We start from the raw sequence: 21572 nt of genomic DNA on the forward strand, positions 1-21572 counted from the left end.
GCTTCCCTGTGTCTCCCCATCCAGCACTCTTGGTGTGGGTGGTGGGGTGGGTACTTAGACCTTTGTCCCAAAGCTGAAGAACCTGGATGAAAGAAAAGGAGGGAAGGAGGAAGAGAATAAATCACAAGCTTAGGAGTTCAGCATATGACATTTAGGGCTTGGTCCTCCTGGCACTCTGGCCTCCTCCAAACACCTATCAAGTAAGTTTCAGGTTAACTTCATGGAGTGAATTTGTCCATGCTGGAAAGAAAGAAAATTTTTTGTGTGTGCTGCGGTTCAAGCTTCAAGGACAGTTTACTGTAAAGAGAGAAAAATACATGACTGTCTAGAATTGAAGTGCTTCATTGAAAGAAGCCTGCAGATCCACGATTCATCAGGATCGGGATTCCTGCACTGAGCCCTTAATAGCTGCACAGGCCCACGAGAAAATGAATGAGCTTGGGACCCAGAGTGTCCCAGAAGACACAAACCTGCGTTTCCCTGATACTGGGGAAAACAAATGTGAGACTGGTTTCTAATAGATGTGTGATGTTTTGAGATAGCACAGCATTTCTTTATGCTACTTAAAAAAATTTTTTAACAGCTTTATTGAGGTAATTCACATACCATACAATTTACCCACTTAAAGTGTTCAATTCTGGAGTTTTTAGTGTAGTCATAGAGTTGTACAGCCATCACCACAGTCAATTCCAGAATGTTTTCATCACCTCAAAAAGAAATGCCATGCCAATTGGAGTCACCCTCTATCCCCCACTTTCCCACAATCCCCACCCACCTATACCCTGCTCTGGGCAGCCAGCAGTCTACTTTCTGTTTCTACTGATTGGCCTATTCTGGACATTTCATGTAAACAGAGTCACATAATATGTGGCCTTTTGTGACTGGCTTCTTTCATTTTCAAGGTTTTCAAGATTCATTCAAGTTATAAAACATATCAGTACTTCATTCCTTTTTATGGCTAAGTATTTTGTAAATATACATTTATTTATCCATTTATCCATTGATGGACATGAGGGTTCCACATTTTGACTATTAGGAATAATGCTGCTATGAAAATTCATCTACAGGTTTTTGTGTGGACACATGTTATAATTTCCCTTGGGTATATACTGAGGAATGGAATTACTGGGTCAGATGACAACTCCACGTTTCACTTTTTGAGGAACTGCTAAACTTCCGAAATTCCGTGTTACGTTCCCTCCAGCAGTGTGTGAGTGTTCCACTTTCTTCACGTCATCGCCATCTGTCATTTTGATTATGACAATCCTAATAGGAGTGACGCTGTATCTCACTGCACTGGGGTCTTGATTTACATTGCACTAACGGATAATGATGTTGAATGTAACTCTCATGTACTTATTGGTCATTTGTATATCTTTGGGAAAAACCGTCTATTCAAATCCATTTTTTCAATTGTGTTTTGTGGCTTTTTATTGTTGAGTTGTAAGAGTCTGTATTCTGGATACAAATCCTTATTACATAGATAATTTATTCATATTTTCTCCCACTCTGTGGCTTATATTTTCATTTTGGTAGTGTCCTTTGAAGCATGAATGTTTTTAATCTTTATGAAGTCAAATTTATTTTTATCAACTTATTTTGGCACCATGTCTAAGAAAGTTTCGAATAACCCAGCGTCACAAATATCTGCCATGTTTTCTTCTAAGAGTTGTGTAGTTTTAGCTCTTACATTAGGTCTGTGATCCATTTTGAGTTAATTTTTGTGTAGAGTTTAAGGAAGGGATTCAACATCGTTCTTTTGCATGCGTATATCCAGTTATTCCAACACTATTTGTAGAAAACATAACTTTTCTCCCATTGAATTGTCATGGCCAAAAAAAAAAAAAAATGTCTTGGCACCATCTTGGAAATCTGTCCCACTTGTTTGTGTGTTTATTTGCCGCTTTGGGCTTTGGACAAGACCAGGGATGAATACAGGATATTAGGTGTGTTTGGAAAGTCAATGGTTTTGGTATTTGAGCTCTGAGGGTCTCAAATGTTTCATTCCTATTTAAGTTTCCAGGAGCCGCTAATGTAGAAATCACCTGTAAACCCGGAGTAAGAGCACTAGGTCCCCGCCTAGTGATTTATTCGGTCATCAACAAATATTTGAGTATCTCCCATATGCTAGAGACCAGGAAGGTAAAGCAGACCTCATCCTCACCTCACAGGAACTGTCAGCTAATGGAGAGGGTGACAGCCACGGACCAAGCGGTGCAGACGCAGTGACTGTTTCAAAAGACGTGCAGGTGCGCTGCGGCGGCCGGAGCAGAAGGAGCCACATAGTCCGGGACAGCCCCCTACAAAAGCGACAACTGCCCTGAAGAACGAAGTGTCCAGGCAGAGAAAAACGTCCTGTGCCAAGGCTTTCGTGTGAGAGCAAGGCATTAGGCCCAGGCTGACAAAACTTGAGGTTAATGAGCTTATTATTTAAGAATGCCTTCGTCTCTACACACTTAAAGTCTGAAAATCTGCAAATACAGTGTTTCTTTCCATTTGTAAACATTGCCTTTAGATTGTAAATATTCTCTGAAATAATCAAAGCTGTCAACAGTCTCACCGGAAACAATTTGTCATTTTCCAAATTGGTAGCTGAGCTGGTTTGGTGAGAGTATATATTTTAATTAGGAGTAGTTTGGAACTTTAAGAATGTGGGTAGGGGTAGGTCTGGGTGAAGTGCTTAAATATGGAGATTAGGTCTTCACTGGCAGGCCAGACTGGGTGGGCTGTTCTCAGTCTTGGATTAGACAGGCCCCCAGAGTCAAGTAACTGGGATTAACACATAAAACACATAACACAGCTACATTTCTTTGTGGTTTCAGTTCAGTTCAGTCACTTAGTCGCATCTGACTCTTTGCAACCCCATGGACTGCAGCATGCCAGGCTTCCTTGTCCATCACCAACTCCCAGAGCTTCCTCAAACTCGTCCATTGAGTCGGTGATGCAATCCAACCATCTCATCCTCTGTCATCCCCTTCTCCTCCTGCCTTCAATCTTTTGCAGCATCAGGGTCTTCTCAAATGAGTCAGCTCTTTACATCAGGTAGTCAAAATATTGGGGCTTTAGCTTCAACATCAGTCCTTCCAGTGAATATTCAGGACTGAGTTCCTTTAGGATGGACCAGCTGGATCTCCTTGCAGTCCAAGGGACTCTCAAGAGTCTTCTCCAACATCACAGTTCAAAAGCATCAATTCTTTCACACTCAGCTTTCTTTGTAGTCCAACTCACGTCTATACATGACTGCTGGAAAGACCATAGCCTTGACTAGATGGACCTTTGTTGGCAAAGTAATGTCTTTGCTTTTGAATGTGCTGTCTAGGTTGGTCATAACTTTCCTGCCAACGAATAAGTATCTTTTTATTTCATGCCTGCAGTCACCATCTGCAGTGATTTTGCAGCCCCAAAAAATTAAGTTAGCCACTGTTTCCTCTGTTTCCCCAGCTATTTGCCATGAAGTGATGGGACCAGATGCCATTTTAGTTTTTTGAATGTTGAGCTTTAAGCCAACTTTTTCACTCTCCTTTCACTTTCATCAAGAGGCTCTTTAGTTCTTCACTTTCTGCCATAAGGGTTATGTCATCTACATATCTGAGGTTATTGATATTTCCCCCAACAATCTTGATTCCAGTTTGTGCTTCTTCCAGCCCAGCGTTTCTCATGATGTACTCTGCATAGAAGTTAAATAAGCAGGGTGACAATATACAGCCTTGACGTACTCCTTTTCCTATTTGGAACCAGTCTGTTGTTCCATGTCCAGTTCTAACTGTTGCTTCCTGACCTGCATACAGATTTCTCAAGAGGCAGGTCAGGCGGTCTGGTATTCCCATCTCTTTCAGAATTTTCCACAATTTATTGTGAGCCATACAGTCAAAGGCTTTGGCATAGTCAATAAAGCAGAAATAGATGTTTTTCTGGAACTCTTGCTTTTTCCATGATCCAGCAGATGTTGGCAATTTGCTCTCTGTTTCTTCTACCTTTTTTAAAACCAGCTTGAACATCTGGAAATTCACGGTTCACGTATTGTTGAAGCCTGGCTTGGAGAATTTTGAGCATTACTAGCATGTGAGATAAGTGCAATTGTGTGGTAAGTTTGAGCATTCTTTGGCATTGCCTTTCTTTGGGATTGGAATGAAAATGGACCCTTTCCAGTCCTGTGGCCACTGCTGAGTTTTCCAAATTTGCTGGCATATTGAGTGCAGCACTTTCACAGCATCATCTTTCAGGATTTGAAACAGCTCAACTGGAATTCCATCATTTCCACTATCTTTGTTCATAGTGATGCTTCCTAAGGCCACCTTGACTTCACATTTCAGGATGTCTGGCTCTAGGTGAGTGATAACACCATCGTGATTATCTGGGTCACGAAGATCTTTTTTGTACAGTTCTTCTGTGTATTCTTGCCACCTCTTCTTAATATCTTCTGCTTCTGTTAGGTCCATACCATTTCTGTCCTTTATTGTGCCCATTTTTGCATGAAGTGTTCACTTGAAGAGATCTTGAAGATCTTGAAGAGATGTTCCCTTGAAGAGATCTCTAGTCTTTTCTATTCTATTGTTTTCTTCTATTTCTTTGCACTGATCATTACCATGTGGTAAAACCTGCTCTTCTGGAACCAGAATAATTACCTTAATGGGTTTATAATGCGGATTGAGGTTGTGAAAATTCTCAAACTCTCTGGCTTTTAACATGAGGGAGAAGGTGATAGTTTCAGGTGAAAATTGTTTGTTATATACAAATACAAGAATCACTGGGAATATGAAGCAAGAAATAACATATACTTTGAAAGACTACTACTTAATCTTCAGCTGTCACTTTAAAGAGTAGGCAGTTTCAGTCTCTGGACCACTTTCTCCTTCTTGAAACTTTCCTTTGTTGGTCTCTTCTGGCTTTTCCAGTGCTTGTATCACCCTTTCTGTCTCTGACTGCCTCGCCTTTCTTTTTCTAGTCTGAAATGCTGGTGCTGCCCCAGGCACCCTTGGCTCATCCCTTATCTCTGCTCACTCTTCTGGGTGATCTTGCATTGGTTTCTATTGCTGCCATACCAAATTACCACCAAGGTGATTTAAAGCAGTACAGATTATTATCTCACAGTTCTGAAGGTCAGAACTCTTACATGGTCTCACTGGGTTAAAGTCAAATTGTCTACATGGCTGCATTCCTTTCTGGAGGTTCTAGAGGAGAACTTGTTCCCTTACCTTTTTTGTCCTTCTAGAGGCTGCCCACATCCCTTGGCTTGTGGCCCCTTCCTCTTCAAAGCCAGCAGCGCTGCATCTCTGACTCTCCCACCATCTCATCTCTTTCTGACCACAACCAAAAAAGGTTTTTTGCTTTTAAGGGCCCACTAGAGTACACTGGGCTCATCTGGATAGTCCAGAATACTCTGCCAACTCGAGGTCTTTAGCCTTCCCTACATCTTCAGAGTCCTTTTTGCTAGTGAGGTAAGATTCACAGGTGCCAGGAATTAGGGTCTGTACATTGAGGGGCGGGGCATCATTCTGCCTTAGACCTCAAACACTGTCATGGTGCACACTACTAACGTGGGGTGAGGACTCTTTAAAAACTTGGAAATGTTATGGAAAACGTGGATCATTTACAATAGAATAGTATAGAGAATTCCTGTATCCCAGTTGCTCATGACATAATCAATCAGCCTAAGATCACTGGGAACAGACCTATATTTTGGCAAAATCAGATTTATTAACTCACTCAAACGAAGGAACCCACATACCAGGGAAACTATGGGTTGTCTCACCAAGCAGACAAAGAGTTAACAGGATTTAGGGTAAGGATAGAATTTAGGTAAAATTTAAAAGAAGCCATGTTTTGACAGACTCAAAGCAAAGCAGGAGTCAACATCTGGTCTGAACTGCACACTAGAGCCAGGTTCATTTCCTTAGGAAGTGCAAAGTTAAGCTAAACATGAAATGTGTTCAGAAGCCCCTTATCTGAGGCTCTGAACCTGGGTTGCAAATCAAGACTGCTTCCCTGTGTCAAAGTGACTTAGATCCTCCTGGCAACAGAAGGGTGTTTCATTTTTACTGATAAAATTTCAAACAGCAAAGTTTCTGATCCATCATTTTAGAGAACAAGGTTTCCCAGTGAATCAGAAAGCAGTAGTCACACAAAGGAGGGGGTGGTTATGACACTTTAGCTGCAGCGTGCCCTTGGGGGGAATATTGTTTCATGGTAACTTTGTATCTAGCCTTGCAGATGTCTGTCCTCCCAGCCTGATGAATGGCAGGGCAGCTTTTTTTTCCCTTAGTATGAGCTAATTTTTACTTTTTCACCCACTTCAGTTATCTACTAATAGCCAATTCTGTTTCACTTATAGCCTACCCACCTGGTTTTGACACATGGTTTTGAAGCAAATTCCAGGCAGGAAGAGGACTGCTAAAGCTACAGCTATATCGACCTCTGGATATCATGACCTGGACATCCATCATGCTCAGTGTGTATGAGACAGCATCTCATCCCCACCCACGCGCTACACCCACCCACAACCTGAGCTAACAAAACCCACTTCTCCTGCGCCTCCATTCACCTAGTTGACTCACCAGACTCTCTGGAGTCGTCTTGGCCCCTTCCAGCTACCATCATGCCCTGCTTTTTCACCAGAGTCTACCTGTTCATCCGAAACAGTGCAGGTCTTCTCTGCACCCCGGTCAGTTTCCCTAGTCGCAGGTGCAGTGGGTATCGCGGCTGACTCATCCACTCTGCCTGCTCTGTCATGGCGCTTACATGGCTCCTTCCCTGCATGGGCATGCCAGGAGTGGCTGGAATGCCCACTCCCTGCCCAGACCCTGCCCTTCACTACTGCCAGTAATCATCTCTTGCCCAAGATACCTCAACTGAAGTGTGTGTGTGCGCGCTCAGTCGCTCAGTCATATCTGACCTATTGTGATCCCGCTGGACTGTAGCCAGGCTCCTCTGTCCATGGGATTTCCCAGGCTAGAATACTGGAGTGGGTTGCCATTTCCTCCTCCAGGGAATTTTCCCAACCCAGGGATCAAACCCGGGTCTCCTGTGTCTCTTGTATTGGCAGGCGGATTCTTTACCACTGAGCCACCTGGGAAGCCCTCCCCTGAACTAAACCACGTGTTAAAGAGGCAGCTTCCAGTTGGGTCTCAGGCCCCGCCCCCACACAGCTGTTCCTGTGCAGAAGTATTCCAGCTGCCATGTTTTCATAACCTCATTCCCACCACTCATTCCATACAAGACTAACATAGGTTCCACAATATGACCTGTGTTTCCCACATAATGCAATTCTCTCTCTCTCCTTCTCGCTTTTTCCTCAGTCTTTTTTTACTGGAAGACCTACTTATTTTGCCAGTCCCAAGTTCTCTTCCTCCTCTCTCTGTGAGGCTCTTCCCTCACCTCTCACACAAGTAACCAAGCCTTTGTACCTTGGGCCCTCTGCTTATTAAACTATGTCAGACTATGTATCAGACCTGAATAAAGTTCTCTCTCCCTCCTGGGCTTTGCCATTCTTGACGCAAACCATCTTAGTCACTTAGCACAGAGCCTGACAGTTACCTGTTTATTGATATTCAGTGAGTGACTAATAGAGACTTGCTCAATAAATGAATGCTGTGGTTGGAGTCATGATCTGCTCTTTCATAAGTCATTGGGTTTGTGAGCTCCATATCACAATCATCAATGTATGAATTGCTTTGCAAATGTTAAGTACTTTGAGGATATGCAAGAAAATTATGGGCTCAGCCCTCACCTTCCTGTTGTCAAGGGAGCCAATTGATTACTGAATGCCTATTGTGTGCCAGGCCCCCTACTGAACACTTTGTAAATGTTAATCATCCTCTAAATAATCTTATGAAGGAAGTTTACTATACCAGTTATTATCAGTGAGGAAACTGAAGCTCAGAGTTCAGTAACTCACACATGAGTTGAGTTACTGAATAAGTGGTGGAGTCAAGACTTAAATCCTGGGCCATCCTGATCCTAGAGCCTGTTCTCTTTCCACAACATCAAACTGAATTGTAAGGGAGACAAGTCTAGACTTTCAGAAAAGAAGGCAAACACTCATTTCTTTGGCTACCTGTCTGGGTTACCAGCCAACTTTGGGTGCCTAGGTAGGAAGACCTTCTAGCTTGCCTCACTGCTAGGCGGAGGCTCCCAGGTGTCTTTCTCTCTCTCTTTTTTTTAGTTTTCCAACCAGGGATTGAACTTGGACCCTCAGCAGTGAAAGCATGGTGTCCTAACTACTGGACTGCCAGAGAATTCCCAAGGAACGAGTTTTCTTTTTTTTGGCTCCCAAGTATATCCTAAATATATATTTGGCCCCTGGACCCTGAAGAGGCACAGAGATGCTTCCAGTGGCCCAGGTTTGCTCTTCCTGGCAACTGCACTTTCAAGGTGGTGAGCCCCTTCAGATGCTGGGCAGTGGGATGTATTTAGACGTTCAAAGGTTCTGGAATGCCTTCCTATCTCACTTACTGGACCATTGCTGTCAGATGGTTCTCCTAAAATGCCTTTAATAATGTTAATATTCTCCTTTAAAAAGGTTGCTGTCTAAATATAGAATGGTATCCTGGAGAGGACTGTGGAAGAGAAAAGAAAATTTTAGTGGAAAAACTAGTGAAATCCGAATTAAGTCTGGAGTTTGAATAATAGTAATGCACCAATGTCAGCTTCTGAGTTTTAACAAATGTGCCATACACTATAAGATGTTAGCACTAGGGAAAACTGGGTAAGGGATATATGGAAATTCTCTATGGAGTTTCTGAAACTTCTCTGTAAATCCAAAATTATTCCCAAGGACAAATTCATTTTTCAAAAATGTTGGTGCTCCTTACAAGATGATGACCAGGTTCCTTAACTGGGATTTTGAGGTCCTCCAACCTCATCTTCTCCTGCCTCTATGAAATAACTCTCTGTGCCAGCTCAATGGTTTTACTCACTGTCCTCTGAACAAAGCCACCCTCTCCTGGTCCCCACGTTTGCCATAGCCCAGCCCTCTGCTGGACTGATGGCAGCCGAAGACTCCATCATGGTCCTGAACTGCAATGAGGAGCAGGTTACTGTGAACCTGATGAAGCCCTCCTCAGACAAGAAAGAAATGCTAAGTGACTGTCGTTTGGGATGTTATCACTATGTACAGCTGTGACTCTGAACTTGTTGCAACATCCTCTCCTGTCTAATTTGGAGCCCTGTTGCCAGGCAGTTGTGTCAGATGGCTTGCAACTGGGGACCCCGGGGAATGTTACCTGGTATTAGGGACCACTGCAGCTGACAGATGGTTTCTGGGAGATATGAGGAAAGCAAGTAGGAAGAAACTGTGTCACCTTGGGCAAGTCATGACACCTTAGGCTTCCTGCATTGAAAACAAAGATAATCTTCAAGGTCCTAACAGTCTTATGCTTAAAATATTTGCCCTGTGAATGAAGAAGTTGCATGGAATGGAAGGAAGGCTTGGGTTCCAGTGTCACACGAGCCTGGGGTCTAACCCTGGCTGGGCCACAAGGTAGCAGTGCGACTCAGACACTTTCTTAACCTCTCGGAGCTTCTTTTCTTACCTCTGAAAGTGAGACTCTGCACCTACTTTGCAGAGACGTTCCAAAGATTAGAAATACCAGAGATAAACTTCTGGGCACTGAGTAGCCACTCAAAAAATGGAGCCAGCATGTCTGTGGGTGGAGAGATGGAGAGAGCTGGGAAGTCCTTCACAGTCTGTTTCTGAGCTGAGCCTCAAAGGGTGAGGTGAGGGGTGTGTTGGTGGCAGGACCTCAAAGATGTGTAGGCAGGTGGGCAGCCCAGAGCTAGGAGGCAGTCACGTGATGCCATGGTGAGGCGTGGATACGACGCGACTCCAAACCTGGGCGAGAGAGACAGCATGGCCCACCTGTGATGCAGAACAGACGGTAACAAGTGCTGCTTCCAGCTCTGGGGGCTTCATGGGTCACGTGGCTTTCCAGCTGGGCATTAAATGATAGTAGGATTTTCAGAGCAAAAGTTATGAGAATGACTTTGGGGTAAACACCAATGGCAAAGGCAGGGAGCTGAGAGAAAATCCTGTGTCTGGGGGAGGGGAGGCCGTGAGGCTGGAGGAGGACAGCAGTGGACGACGAACTCTCTAAGGCTTTCAGGAGAGCGCTGCAAGAGGCCAAGACTCGACCGGCCGGCACCGCGTGGGTGCTCGCGCCTGCCTCTCCAGCCCTCAGCAAGGGCTGTGTCCGCAAGGCCCAAGCCAGGTGGCCGGGGTCTGGAAGGAGGCTCTGAGGCTCCCGAGGCGCCCTGGCCAAGGGGCTGGCACGAGACTCCGTGTTCAGAAGGCGAAGGGCTGGGAGAGCAGGCGGGCACTCACTGCAGCTTCCTTCCCGCCTGGCGGCTGGCTGCGTTCCCTGAACTTGACCTCAGATGACCTGTGTATTCCCTTCTTGGAAACAGTTGCATTGCCAGGAGCAGTTGAGCTCTGTCTGGCTTGCTTTCTCCTCCAGAGCAGGGACTTGGTCTCAGCAGTCTGCTCTTCTGCTCATTCGGCAGCACCCAGCTTTCCCTCCACTGCCCTGCCAGCAGGGTGCCTGCTGTTAGCAACCTGCCCTCCTTGCTTCCTGTCCTCCTCCATTGTTCTTCGGATTGATGGCTTTTAGAGTGTGAGATCACTGATGGATAAAGACCAAGGAGGGGAGGTGTGAAGCCCCCTCCCCCCCCCACCCCCCCAGGCCACACAGCTAGTTACCCACTGAGCAAAACCAACTCAGGAGTTCTGACTCACAGGCAATGCTCTCAGTCCTGGCTGTGAGCTGCTTAATTCTGTACTTCTCAAATTCATTAGTGTGTCGAGGTGTGGACCTCGGCTTATCTGCAAGTCTTAATTGGGATTCATGTCAGTGTCTTGAAATTCTTTTGTGAGAAAGTATTTTGGGTATTGTCCTTATTGACAATACCACGTTTGTGTGTTTTGTGGATTGGGTTGGCATGAAAAATAATTCCAAAACTGCCTGGATTTGCCCAGTGTTGCTGATTAGTGTTGTCTTAGGAGACTAAATCCAGTATTAGCCCCAATAAGGGGAAGGAACTGCACCATTTTCTCCTTAGTCAAATGCGTGAGGTATACCCACAGCATACTTATCAAAAGAAAGGGACAGATTTCTAATCAGCATGCAATCTAGAAATTAATCCCAAACAGGCGGCTTTGTTCAAAACCTTTTTCAGACTTACCTATTGAGTCAGTCTCTGGGTCCCGGTAGAGAACCAGGCTCTATTCACCACTCAGAAGACTCTGCGCCGTAGAGGGTGCTGGGAATAACACTGGAGAGCAAGACAGACACACACTTACAAGTGACGGCTTCACTTAACGAATAAACTGTCTTCACTCTTTCTTCAAAAGCTGAACCTCCTTGTTTCTACAGTTGAGTGACCTCCAAGCTCCCAGTCACTCCCTCTCATTCACTGAAGTCTTGGCACTGCTCATCTTTCCCTTCAACCCTACTCATCATTTTTGTCCAAATCGTCTCCTATCTAACACCTCAGTTTCTCTAATCCACTGACCCCACTACTTTTTAAAAAATTCTCTATAATGTTTTTCTTGCCTTTATTCTCCCCTTGTCTACCTTTGATTCCTTGACCCATCATTATGAAAAGCAGCTCTGCGTGTGCCCAGTCACTTAGTCGTGTCTGACTGTTTGTGATCGTGTGGTATTTTTCAGGCAAGAAGACTGAAATGGGTTGCCATTTCCTCCTTCAGGGGATCTTCCTGATCCAGGGATTGAACCCACATCTCCTGAGTCTCCTACCTTGCAGGTGGATTCTTTATCACTGTACCACCCGGGAAACCTATGAAAAGCAGCTCTAGTCCTTTTATGTTCACTTACCCTGCTGGGTATAACTCCAGACCCTCTCCAGGCCTATAGCCAACTAGCTGAACACGGAAACAGTGCCTTAAATTTATGACAACAACATAATACTCCTGGATACAAGCAGCCAAATCCAGAATGTAACATTCTATAGGGAGAATGAGTTGATTTCATTAACAAATAAATGGTGATTGCTGCTGCTGCTAAGTCACATCAGTTGTGTCCAGACTCTGTGCGACCTCATAGACGGTAGCCCACCAGGCTCCCCCGTCCCTGGGATTCTCCAGGCAAGAACACTGGAGTGGGTTGCCATTTCCTTCTCCAATGCATGAAAGTGAAAAGTGAAAGCGAAGTAGCTCGGTCGTGTCCAACTCCTCCCGACCCCATGGACTGCAGCCTACCAAGCTCTTCCGTCCATGGGATTTTCTAGGCAAGAGTACTGGAGTGGGTCAACAGTGAACCTGCAAATTAAAAGAAATTTAAGAGTCATAAAAATAGTCTTACCTAGGCTTGAAAACCTTCTTACTTGTCAGGTTTGGTTCTGAACTATATTTCTGGCTGCTTTCTAAAAAGTTAAACTTATCTTTAAAGGATGGCGAATGAATTCATTGATTGAAAAATACTCAGAAAATAATGTATCTTAGACAAAACCAGTCTCAAAAGAGGAATTACTAAGACATTTAAGCAATAGCCACATAATCTCCCAAGGAGATGGTTTAGATAAGAACATTTATTTTGAGGTGACAGTCTGGGGTATTTGTGTAAAAGGGGCAGGCACATTTTCATGAGAACAAAATTTTAGCTTCCAGAGGCCAGCCACCTTTCAAAGCAAGATGACCAAATTGTCTGAACCAACTCAAAACTATTGGCTACTGTTCACAGCCCATGAGCCCTCAGGCTAGGACTGCCCCAGGCATCCACATTTGAAAACACCTCTCTATAGCATCTCTGAATCAAATCAAATTACAAGACTGATATAGCTTAGGAAAAAAACCTGTCTATTTGCATGAGCTCCTGAGTTGCCAAGGATATTTCATTGATCAAAGAGAATTGCTATCATCTGAGTTTCCAGGTTCTCACAAAGAGCACATTCTAATATGCTTTCTATTTCACACAGCACTTTCTCATTTATTTCTTCCTTGAAGCCAGACTTCAAATATTGCATTAAATATTCCCATTTTACAGACAGACTAAGATGCAGTTAAATGACTCAGCTAACGCACACAGCTAGAGAGGCTACATGGGTCTTCCTGAGGAGGACCGGCAGCTCCTCCTCCACCAGACCACAGTGGCCTAACTCTTGAGGAAACTTGTGATGACTTATGCAAGTGCATCCCAGCCTGGCTGCACATTATACGCCCACCCAAGAGTCACTAGATATTGCCAAGGGCATAAAGCCCAGACCTGGCTCAGCCCATCCCACTGGAATCTCTGGGAGTAGGGCCCAGGCAACGGCTTCCTTAAGATCTCTAGGGCAACTCCAGTGTGAAAGTCAAAACCATTCTGTTAATTGCCATTATTTGCATCCTGCTCTCTCAACAACCTGCTTTCAGGCAGCTTCACTTGTCCTTTTACAGAAATAGTTTTCTGTCAATATTTCTCAATTACAGGATTAATATCCATTTGTTGTAGAAATTTTAGAAGTATGAACAAAAATCATCCAGAGACCCACTGTTAATATTTTTATGTATTCCCTTCCAATCTTTATGCATATTTACTTACAAATTCTTAATAGTTCAATATATACTGATTATTTTGTTTTGACTTCATATGGTAAATATTTTCCAATGTTCCCAAATATTTTTCAAAACACTATTTTAATATTAAGATATAAAAATTTTTTAAAAGAGATAGTCCACAATGTTAATGGTGATTAATATTGGACTAATGCAGGTTCTTCTTAGATTTTTCTTTTTGCTCATTTGCGTATTCTTATTCTATAATTAACTTGTGTTTAATTTGAATTTTTAAGTTAATGAAATTATAATAGCTGCATCATGTTATACTGTGCTTATATCTTATGAATTAATCATTCTGTAAAGTTGGTCATTTAGGTTGTTCCTAATTTTGTTGTTATAAATAAGCCTTCCATGAAGACTCTTGTATCTTGATTTTTCTGCCCCATTTTCCTAGAAGTGGGATTATTGAGAGGGTGTAAACATTTTGAAGATTATTGATAAGCATGCTAAATTGTTTCCCAAAGGGCATGTGAGTTTATGATCCCATCAGTGGCATATCTTGGGGATGAAACTGTTAACAATATTTGCAAAATTGAGTACAGTTGACCTTTGAACTACACGGGCTGGGGGGGAGGTTAGGGTACTGACACCCTGGTTAAGAAGTCCAAAATCACAATATAGTGTAGTCAACCCTCTGTATCCTTGGTTCTGCATCCTCAGATTCAACCTACCACTGCTGCTGCTAAGTCGCTTCGGTCGTGTCCGACTCTGTGCAACCCCAGAGACGGCAGCCCACCAGGCTCCCCTGTCCCTGGGATTCTCCAGGCAAGAACACTGGAGTGGGTTGCCATTTCCTTCTCCAATGCATGAAAGTGAAAAGTGAAAGTGAAGTCGCTCAGTCGTGTCCGACTGCTAGCGACCCCATGGACTGCAGCCCCCCAGGCTCCTCCGTCCATGGGATTTTCCAGGCAAGAGTACTGGAGTGGGTTGCCATTGCCTTCTCCGCAACCTACCACAGATGGCGCTATACTATAGTACTGCGTGCCTGCGTGTGTGTGTGTGTGTATGTGTGTGTGTGTGTGTGTGCGCGCGCGCTCAGTTGCTCAGTCGTGTCCAACTCTTTGTGCCCCCATGGACTGTAACCCGCCAGGCTCCTCTATCCATGGGATTTTCTTGGCAAGACTACTGGTGTGGGTTGGTATTTCCTCCTCCAGGGGGTCTTCCTGACCCAGGGATTGAACCTGGGTCTCCTGTATCTCCTGCATTGCAAGCAGATTCTTTACTGCTAAACCACTAGGGAAGCCCAAAACTATAGTACTTACTACTGAAAAAAATGTAGGTTAAGTGGACTTGATTCATTCAAACCTCCTGTATTTTCAAGGGTCAAATGCATTTTCACTTTGTGATCTGTCAGTTTGCTGGACTTTTTATCTCTTTACCGGCCATTTGCATTTCTTCTTTTGTGAATGTTGCCTTCTCCCCATCCTTGTGGGTGTCTTTTTTGTTATATATCAACACTATAACACTTTTTCTTTTCATTTGTCTTGTAAGTATTTTCCCTGAGTTTATAATTTAACTTGGGTTGTTGACATGCAGAAGGAGTCACTGATTTTATGCTTAGAAATACTTTCTGATTGCTTGATCAGGTAAATAGTTCCATTTTTCTGCTACAGGTCTCAATGAATAAATGCCTGCTTAAGTAAGAGCAATTTTTCTGGTTAAGCAGGGTTTTATTGGTCTAGACTAAGAAGCAGCCCAGGATTCCTTGGTGGCTCAGACAGTAAAGAATCTGCCTCCAATTCGGGATCCCTGGGTGGAGAAGATCCCCTGGAGAAGAGAATGGCTACCTACTCAATATTCTTGCCTCGAGAATTCCATGGACAGAGGAGCCTGGTGGGCTACAGTTCACAGGGATGACTCGCAACTAACACTTTCACACAAGAAACAGTCCATCTCCTATAGGAACCAGACTTGGAAGTATCAAAACTACTTTAATGGTATACATTCCTTGAACCACCTCACCAATACATGTAAAAAAAACATGTTGGTAGTTCCTACTTTGTAGGAAAAAACTTTTAAAAAGCAAAACTAAGACTGCCCCACCCCAAAACTAACAAAAGCCCATTTCCACTCTGTATTAAAAAACAGGGTGGGTCTTAGGATAGAAACTGGGCCTCAGGTAGAAACTTTCTTTCAGGCCAAACCCTATACCTCTACCCTGCCCACTCCCCTGGCCCCATGCCTTGAGTACAGACTCTAATCCTGGGCAGAGTTGCTTGGGCATGTAATATGTGGGGCATACATATACTAATAACTTACTTGTTGTTTCTGACTTTTGAATTTAACTGGATGCTCTGTATTTTTATTTGCTAAATCTGGCAACCCTAATCCTGAGGTTTCCTTTTGGTGTTGATATTGGAGCCCAACTCCCAGGAGAGCCCACAGAAAACAGTAGATAAATCGGCATCTCTGGCATACACATGAAGGAATTTACTTGCCTGTGTCTAAAGAGGGCTCTCACAGCCAAGAGGCACCAGAGATGTTCTCCAGAAACCCTGCTCATTGACTTTTCTACAGAGATCAGCATCTGCTTGTAAATCTGCGCTCTAAGCCAGGCCTCCGGGGTGGGGATGGGGGGTGTGTCCACACTTCCCGTACTGAATTGTTCTTCCTCCTTTTTGCAGCAGCTCTGAGGCTCCTCTTGGGCCTGTGGTTCTGGGCAGGCCCTGTTGAGTGCCCACCACTGCCTCACTCAGGTGCCCTTCACCCGCCACACATCCCTGTTTGAATGGGCAATCTGTTTGTTCCCTGTGGCTTCTTTTGCCTTAATGTTCATTTTCTCTCTTATAGGCTTTTGAGTCACTATAAATAATTTGATTGCTTTCCAAAGGCTGGATATTCAAATTCAAGTTTTATTGTGGTTTGAGATGGCTGAATATCATCAGGTGGATGTAGGTGGTGACCTAGTCATGCCACCATTAAGACAGTCCTAGAGATTGGCAAGAAGACTGAGACATAAGCTGATAACCCCCTGCCTGGTTTAGCAGATAAATAGTGCAATGTTGGGAACACAGAATAGCTCCCTAGGAATGAGGCTAGAGTGACCTGGAATGACTCAATCCATTAGTACAGGTGTTTCAAAGAATGCCTCGCCCAGCTTGAGGGACACCTGTGTCCTTTTTCTCTCTAACCTTCTTATCCCTAGTCCTTGCAGACTTCTATTAATACGGCAGAGCTTCTCAATCTTTACCTATGAATCGCAATGGCTGAGTGGGAAGAATGTGGTCTCTGGTAGGGGTTTTGAGGATTTGTCCCCCTGCATTGCACAGTTCGAGCAAATGGGGCTTGACCTTCACCCATAAGAGGATTTGGGGAAGGGGTGTCTCAAGAACAAAAGGAGTTGATATCAAGTTCACGTCTCAAATGGGACAAGTAGGCCCCTGCTCAGCAGGAAGTGGGATGGGAGGAACATACAGAAATAGTTAATGAGACAAACTGGTGGAAGTTGAGCCAGCTCAGCTCCTTCTGTGAAACCTTTGCTCTTCTCTAACTAGATTCTCAGGATCTGTAGTTCAGGAATTTCATGATTTCTATACCACACATATATTCTGTGGCTTCCTCCCGTGTTCGAGGATTCGATGCTGACATTTAACCAAGAGGTAGATCTAGGAGCTGGGTGCAGCCACTCGCTACTCCTGACCCCTGGCCCCTGTGTGCACTGCTTCCAGGTCTCTCTGCGGACTAGTCCCACAGGGGCCCCAAATAGAACATGTCCTTGCTGACCTGATGTAGCAACCTGCTCCTCCTCTGGGCCCCTTGATGCTACTGTCTACCCTGCTACTCTTCCAGAAACTTCCTTGCCACCTCTCCTCCAATCAGTCCCTTCCTGTTATTTGATTCCCTAAATCTCTCCTACACATAATTCTCTTTACCCCACTCCCACTAACCTAAGGGAGACCATTTTTTTTTGTCACCTGGGATCCTGCAACGGCCTTCCAGCTCATTTCTCTGCCTCCGTTCCAAGACCCCAGGCTGTAGCTGGCACTGGGCAAGATATGGTCCTTGTCCAGTGCACTGTGGATGGGACTCATGATGTGATTGGTGGGCTCAATCTTGAAAGATCAAAGGCTTCCTGGATTGCCACCTGAGTTTAGCCAGGGAGGATGAGGGGGAATGAATGGCAAGAAGCAGGAAATGCTTCTGCTGAAGCTATGCTGTCTTAGTAGTTTTACGAGGCAGGCCTTTAATGACACATATATCATGAATCTCTTCCTTTTCTGGATTCTTTTTCTATTTACACACTAATTTCTACTGAGTTTGCCCCACTGTCTCTTACCTCTCCCACCATGCTTCCCTCAACTCAGGTTTCTTTCACCCTAGCCTAAATCTCTGAACATGCGTAGGTGGAGGAACGACAAACCATTAGAGTGGAAATCTCAAATATATGTTCCTAGGAGGCAGAAATGCTCTAGAAATGGGCAGCACTCATTGCATTAACACATACCTCAAAGGCACACACATCTAGCCCACACATCGCACACATACTTTCCCCCATATATTAGCTATTAGTGTTATTAACCAAGTATTTCTGCTTCTCCTTCCAGGCACATGAAAGCATTGCACCTATGGCGTCCCCCTGCCCCCTTGTGACTTGCTTTGGCCAATGAAATCAGAGCAAAAGTGATCTATGTTACTTCCAGGTAAGTGCTTTAAGAGTCCACGCTCAATTTGCCCCACCCTCATTTCCTGCCTTCTGAGTTGAGGAGGCGGCACGTCTAGTTGCTGCAGCCAGAGCCCCTCAGTGGCTATGGAAAACAGAGCTCCTGTTGATCTCCAGAAGATATATCTCACGATGGAGACAGAAAACTGTGTCAGACCAGTGAGACCTGGAGATTGCTTGTTACCCGACCACAACCTAACTGATCCTGATTGATACACGCAGTCAAACCAAGGTTTGGGGGCACCAAGGCCTTTATTCCTGTTGGGTATTCAGCATCTTGAGTCTCTGAGTCAATCAAAGTTCCCATTCTCCTGCTCAGTTCCCTTAGGTTGGAATATTTTTAGGTTATTTAATCTCTTTTCCATTATGAAGGGGACCCTTGCGTGTTCCTTGTAATAGTAGAACAAGGAGTCTCTTTGACTGAACCTAAATTCAAAATGAAGTCACAGAAATAGCTGTAAAATACAAAAGCAGGGTTTCCCTGGTGGCACAGTGGATAAGAGCTCGCCTGCCAATGCAGGGAACACGGGTTCGAGTCTTGGTCCAGGAAGATTCTACCTGTCGTGTGGCAGCTAAGCCCATGCACCACTGAGCCCACGCTCTAGAGCCTGAACTCTGCAACAAGAGACGCCATGCAATGAGGATCCCATGCACGGAAACCAAGAGTAGGCCCCGCAACTGGAGAAAGCATGCACAAAGCAGTGAAGACCCAGTGCGGCCATTAGTTAATTTAAAAAACACGAAGGCATTTGCTGTTATCCAAAAGCACAGTCTAGACATCCTGCGTATGTCACACTGACTAGCGCACATCTAAAAGCAACCCACTGACACATCTCCCTTTCACCAAGAGCAAAATGCCAGTTTCTTCCCCCGGAATAGCCCTAGCACTAGTAGGCGAATTTCAAAGGTCCCAGACTGTAGGCCTAATTCTGCCATTTAGCAGTGGATGACCTTGGAAAAATTACCTCTTTGAGGCCTAGTTCCCTTATCTGAAAATGGTTATAGTAACAACCAGCTTCTCTGGTAGCTCAGATAGTAAAGTATCTGCCTGCAGTTTAGGAGACTAGGGTTGGATCCCTGGGTTGGGAAGATCCTCTGGTGAAAGGAATGGCTATCCACTCCAGTATTTTTGCCTGGAGAATTCCATGGATAGAGGAGCCTGGCGGGCTACAGTCTATAGGGTTGCGAAGGGTCAGATAAGACTGAGTGACTAAAACACACACATAACAATAATAACTATGTCATAGAAAGAGAAGGAAAGTTACATTTACACATTTGGCATACTCTTCAAACAGACTGAGAACGGGTATGGAAAGGGAAGCTCTATGCAAATGTAAGCTGATAACGTTTTTAACCAACACATGACCAAAGAAGAAACATAAAACGAACTCCCCAGTGCCTTCAGTCTTTAAAACCAAGCGAAAGTGCGGACATTGGAGTGTATTTACATTTCTGTAAAAGGGCCCATAATACAAAGCTCATTCTTCAAATAGGACAAATTGCTTATTACCTAAAAGGGAACGAGTGGTGTCAAATGCCTCAGAGGAGGTCAGTCACATTCAATCATTTGCTGGTTGGGCAAACACCCAGCAGTGGCGCTTCCACGCAGTGACTTCCGGAAGAACCGCGCGCGCACATCCAATTATACCTCTTGTGCCCTTTGCTCAGTGCGGAATTAAGTTCAGTTCATCAACGGAAGCCCTACTTATTCCCCAGCCCCACCTCCATCCTTCTCCAGCGAAACGCCCCCTGCCAATTATGTAGTGCCAGCAGTCCTTTAGGCTTTTCCCTCTCCAGACGGTATTTCCCTTTCTAGCCCTCGGGCCAGCGGCGCAACCAGGTCCTGACCATATCTGAGCGATTGCCTAAAAGGCTCAGCCCTCGGCCCCTAGGGGTAGGGCCCGCCAAGCCGGTTTATAAATGGAGCCTCCGTGGGTCCGCCTCCTCTAAGCGCCTCCGGCGTGATCTTGGCCGGCGCCTAGGTGCTGAAGTAGCTTCTCGTCCGCTTCGCAAAGTTGAGGGTGCAACACCTGAAGGGCTTGTTAAAACAGAGCGCTGCGCCCCACCCCCAGAGTTTCTGCCTGAGTAGGTTTAGGGTGGGGTCCAAGAGCTGGCATTTCTAACAAGTGTCCAACTGTCGGTGACGCTGCGCATCAGGGACCGCACTTAGCTTCTAGGCTGCCTGGAGACGGAGAGGCTCGCCGGCCACCTCCACGCCGGTCCCAGCTGCGCTGCTGCCCTGAGCGCTGGTCTAGTAGGAATAACCCGGCAGCACAGGAGGCTGCAGCCCTGGGTAGGCAGGACCTGAGGAATTTGGATTTTATCTTAGGGGCCCCTGAAGGCTTCCTGCAGGTAGGAAAGCAAGCAGGAATAAACCTCGGAAGCCTGTGGGTGTTCGGTGTTATCAGGATATTTCATTCATCAGGTTCTCCTGACCTCCTTTCTGCACTGAACACATATTGATTGCCTAGGTTTAGGGTCACAACGGTGAAAAGACAGGGTCCCAACCCGCCAAGGGCTCGTAGTAACTGGGAGGGAAACGTGCAAACGATTACAATACAGGTAAGATAACTGTTTCTAGGGAGGCAGCGTCAAACTTCTGGGGAGGGAGAGTGGGTTGGACTCGGAGTCTGAGGAGCCGGAAGAACTGGCATTTCTGCAGAGACTTGCAGCATGAATGGGGATTTGGCAGGTAGAAGGAGAAACTGGGAAGGGGTTAGAGTGGGAAGGGTTAGACAAGACTGCTCAAATAGAAGATTCCAGAGGGAGACTGGGAGCTTGTCTGGTGGGCCCGGTTTCCCTCCCACCTCTCTGGTTGCGCTTCTGTCTCCTTTCTTTGCTGGCCTCTCATCGGCTGCTGTCCCTCACGAGCTGGTGTTGGCCAGGGCTCTGGCCTGGCTGCCTTTCCCTCTCGCTCTCCATGTCCACTCCTCCAAATGTGAAGCCTCCTGAGCTGCTCCCTGTTGGGGCCCACGTGTGTTTCCAGCCCAGGCCTAGCCTCCTCAGCACCACACAGATGTCCTCGGTGCCTCCTGTACTCTATCTTGGTGAGTGGGGCCCTCATCCACCTTGTTACCTAAGCCAGAGGATTTTGTGAAATGCCTCTTCCATATATAGCTGGTGAAGAGTGAACTGGCACAGTGCATTGCTGGTGCCATTCATCAAGATAGAAAACAAGAGGAAAGATGCCGGGCTCAAATTCTGTCTACAATTCACTAGCTGAGTGACCTGGAGCAAATTAATCTATTTCCTTACCTGTAAAGTGGGTTTCAAGACAGGACCTACCTCACAAGGTTGTTATACGGATTTAACAATAATTGTTATTTATTAAGCACTGTTAAGTATTTTATATGGATTCCTTCA

At 45.2% G+C, this 21572-nt stretch overlaps 1 long non-coding RNA gene across 1 annotated transcript; it reads left to right on the plus strand.

Moving 5' to 3' along the window:
* The first annotated feature begins 1065 nt into the window (after nucleotides 1-1065).
* On the plus strand, nucleotides 1066-7472 carry LOC138437095 (uncharacterized). The gene is made up of 4 exons (XR_011255767.1): nucleotides 1066-1210; nucleotides 2172-2413; nucleotides 6332-6448; nucleotides 7043-7472. It is a non-coding gene; the product is annotated as an uncharacterized lncRNA (long non-coding RNA).
* Nucleotides 7473-21572: the final 14100 nt, after the last annotated feature.

Source organism: Ovis canadensis, chromosome 3, assembly GCF_042477335.2.
Source record: "Ovis canadensis isolate MfBH-ARS-UI-01 breed Bighorn chromosome 3, ARS-UI_OviCan_v2, whole genome shotgun sequence".
Classification (NCBI taxonomy): domain Eukaryota; kingdom Metazoa; phylum Chordata; class Mammalia; order Artiodactyla; family Bovidae; genus Ovis; species Ovis canadensis.